The 3,812-nt window shown below is 35.2% G+C and overlaps 1 long non-coding RNA gene across 1 annotated transcript; it reads left to right on the top strand.

The window, feature by feature from the left end:
• Positions 1-1,735: 1,735 nt before the first annotated feature.
• On the top strand, positions 1,736-2,857 carry LOC309510300. The gene is made up of 2 exons (XR_014210297.1): positions 1,736-1,815; positions 2,099-2,857. It is a non-coding gene; the product is annotated as an uncharacterized lncRNA (long non-coding RNA).
• Positions 2,858-3,812: the final 955 nt, after the last annotated feature.

Below are 3,812 nucleotides of genomic sequence, written 5' to 3'. Positions count from 1 at the left end.
CAAAATGAAAATGAAAATTCAATTATATAATTTACATTTGCCATTTCATACAATAGTTTTAATATGTAAATTGAATACATATTTTAACACTTTATAAGTTGCAAAATTTAAATAAAAATGTATTACAGAAATGATTAGATATGTTTAACATGTTCATGCAAAAACTGTGGCAAAATTGTAATTTAAATTAAACATTTTCTTCATTGCATTTACACTCACATTTAAGACACTTGCGATTTCCAAGCGCCACCTACTGACAGAAAGTGAATTTGCGTTTTCATTCAGTCCGTCTGCTGTTTTTGTTTTGTGCAGGTGTCTTCTAGCATAATTTCACAAAACAAAAGTCAGACCATTTTGTTTTTGCTTTAAATCTTGAAATTATACAATCTAATTTAAATAAAAAATTAATTATCATGCTACATGTGTGTAGCCTCTTTGTTTGCATCATGATTACATTTCAAATGGCTGGCAACAGATGTTATAGAGCAAATAAACAACAAATAAATTTGCTTAAAGGGAAAAATCGGCTATCGGAATTGGCCAATTTGCTTGAAAAAAATTGTTATCAGCAATAGAAAATCATAATCGGGCCACCCTAATAATAATAAAAAAAAGAAATAAAACATTATTAACAGTCTTTTCACTGTTTTCACAGTTTTATTTTTCTAGTTTTATTAATTTGTAGTTTGTATGGTTAACCCTCTGGAGTCTGAGCGTTTTTTTGGGCCCTGGGGGTGTTCTGACATGCCCTGACATTTGTGCTTTTTTCAGTTGCTTATAAACATATTAATGGCAAAGGTGTAAATTCACTCTATATAGCACAAACAGGACTACAATAATATGTGAGCCACATGTATGTACATGTTTTCATTTTTGAGAGAATAATGTTTATGCGTGGTTATCGAAAAAACTAAAAATTAAAATTTTTGAAATAAGACCACAAAACACATACTAAATATGTGGCAATAAGACTTTTGACTTATGGATGTCGTCGCCTATAGTTTTTTCTTCAAAATTATGTGAAAATAGTCTTGCTTTATCGTTCACATAAAACCATACATTGATTTAAATTGATGTAAAACAGGTTTTGCTTGGAAAGCCAATATGCGAGGGGGCGTGAACGAGGAGTGGTTTACACCTTAGAATACACCCACTCTGCATAATGATGAGCCATTCACTCAGGTGTGACACTGACTGAGCCACAATGAAAGGACAAAAGATATATTTAGAAGAAGACTTATATTGACCATTTAAGATTTTGCTTACATCTATCTTGTAAATATGTTTTGCTATTTTATTAAAATGGTTACAATTACAACAATAATTACAATTTCAACAATATTTCAAGTGTACTCTTTCTTTGTAAAAAAAAAAAGATTATAGGCCCTACATTTTATCTATGTATTCATTAGTTTGAATATAACCAACATTGGAACAGCTAACATCTTAGTTGATGACTTTATTTTTGACAAAAATCGTATTTTATATATAGAAATGGCTAAACAAAAGCTTATTTGATGTGGCAGTATATTCTACAGTAAAAACTGTACCCAAATCTACTAAACAAAATGTTGTCTTTCATATTTCGTCTGACTGTAACGTTGTTTTCATGAAATATTAGGGCATATTGTTAATTTGCAGTTTAATACGTTGCTTATACAAATAGCCTACATTTTATTTCAACATTCAGTCGATGTTTACTTATCTCAGTATAGCAATGCAGTTTGCTAAAACATCATCATTCATTCCAGGCGCGTAGCCAGTAATGGGCCAGGGCGGCACTGGCCCGCCCACATTACTCGCTGGCCCGCCCAGGCAAGTTTGATCAAAATACATTTTTAGTTTATTTTTATTATTCAAATGTATTTAAGAAAATATATTAATATAAACCTGATTTATTGTTGACTGGTGTGTGTGTTTAATTTGTTTTCCGAATAAAATGGAATTGTTGAAGCAAGTTGTAGAAAGCCTATGGTTGCTAGGGCGACAGGAAGACTCTCTGAGCGGCGGGCTCTGGCGGCCTTTAGCCAATGTATATCGCCACAATAATGGCTAAACAAGTTTCTTTAATGTTTTTTTTTTTTGTTTTTTTTTTAAGAGTTGAGGAAGAAGACACGCCATCTGCCGAGTCTACCCAGCCCAGTTCTTCAGACTCATTAACCCACAAGAAGGCTAGTCAGGCGCTGGTGGCGGCCGCCGCTCTCTCCCTGGCGGCAGTGCCAGTGCTCTCTCCCGGTCAGCCTGACGCGGGTTTACCCGCCGATCTAACTGCAATTGATGAACCACCTTCACAACCCAATCTGAAGGTATTTCCCTGCACTGTCAAGAATAGAAAATCAAGGAGCTTCTCATCAAAGTGGTTTGGACAGTTTTCTTGGTTTTATTTTTTGTAGTTGCTATTTTTTTTGGCACAAAAGCTTAATTGCATTGTCTGATTGCATTGTATATGGTTGATTTAACAGAAATTAGGGAGTGTGTTGTTATTTATTTCAAACCGTGCTCTGCTGAGAGTTTTCATTATTTGAATTTCGTTTACTTTTAGCCTACTTTATTTTCGGGTGAACTGTCTTTGCACTGCTGACTAACCTGAATAAAATAGACAGGTTATTGTCTAGTGGTTTGTCCAGCCTTTATTGAGCTCTGTTGGTTGAACTTGATGATTAGACAGTGTTTTGTTATTGTCTTTGCCGAATATTGCAAAATAAAGGTGTCCCAGGGACTACGGGTGGAAATTAGCTCTTGAGCTAAAACCTGGTACTATGCATCTCTCCCCTTGAGGTTAATGTTTATTGTACGCTGTCCCTGTTTTTCTAAATAAATAAATAAATAAATAAAAATAAAAAAACTGTTTTTTGCAGTTTGTCTATTCTTTTTCTACTCTCTAAGGTTTAATTATTATTTAAGTCATTTTTTTTCTAAGAAAAACTATAGGCCCACTCACTTTTTCAATGGCCCGCCCAAAATACAATTTCTGCCTACGCCACTGATTCATTCACACACGCGATTTAAATTGAAACTGTCTTTGCCAGCTGTGGTAAATAGCGCGCATCTGTGCCGTTTATTCATTCATAAACAGAAACCCACGTGAAGAAATTCACGTGAGAAGGAAAAAACTTACTTGTATTCCTCAGCTCGCTCCTCGATATACCCGCACTTCTGAGGGACATTTTCGATTAGTATTATTCCTCACAGCGCTGCAAGACGGTGTAAACAATGATCTAAATAAACGTGTGTGTTTTCTCGAGCTGATGGGGGCGTTCACAGGATTGCCTCAGCCATTTGCGTTTGAATAGCGCGCGCTCTCCGTGGGCGGGGCCGATTATAACGTAATGAGATGAGATGAGCTCGACTGGAATCGCTCTCTTTTAATACAGATTTCACAAGATGAGAATAATTGTTTTTTTATATAAATGACTTCATTTAAAAGAAGAGAATTCAAGCGTCATGCCTGTCTGTCTGTATGTCTGTTTGACTGAGTATTCGCTGAGTTATTGTTAATTTTCGGACGCGTTTCAGAATGGACTTCACTGGCAGAGAGAAGGCAGAACTCGCTTCGTGTTTATTTTTCTTTATTTGGCAAAAAGCACAACACTTTGTTTTTATTGTGAGTATACACAAAAATAATACACATTTAACAGAATCGATTGATGTATGAAACTCCTATGGAAAATCAAAGTCAACAGAGTATTTATGAGTTTCTTTTACACTAATAAAAAAAAAGCGAGCTGGTATCGCCGGCGATACAGCCGACCTCAGGGGGTTAATATTAATGTAGGCTTATTGTCAGCGCACTAAGGTTTAAAAAAGGTAAT

The sequence above is a fragment of the Leuciscus leuciscus genome (assembly GCF_965113295.1).
Source record: "Leuciscus leuciscus genome assembly, contig: SUPER_11_unloc_9, whole genome shotgun sequence".
NCBI classification, from domain to species: Eukaryota; Metazoa; Chordata; class Actinopteri; order Cypriniformes; family Leuciscidae; genus Leuciscus; species Leuciscus leuciscus.
Note: the sequence above shows the minus strand (reverse complement) of the source record. Positions and strands in the feature narration are given on the sequence as shown.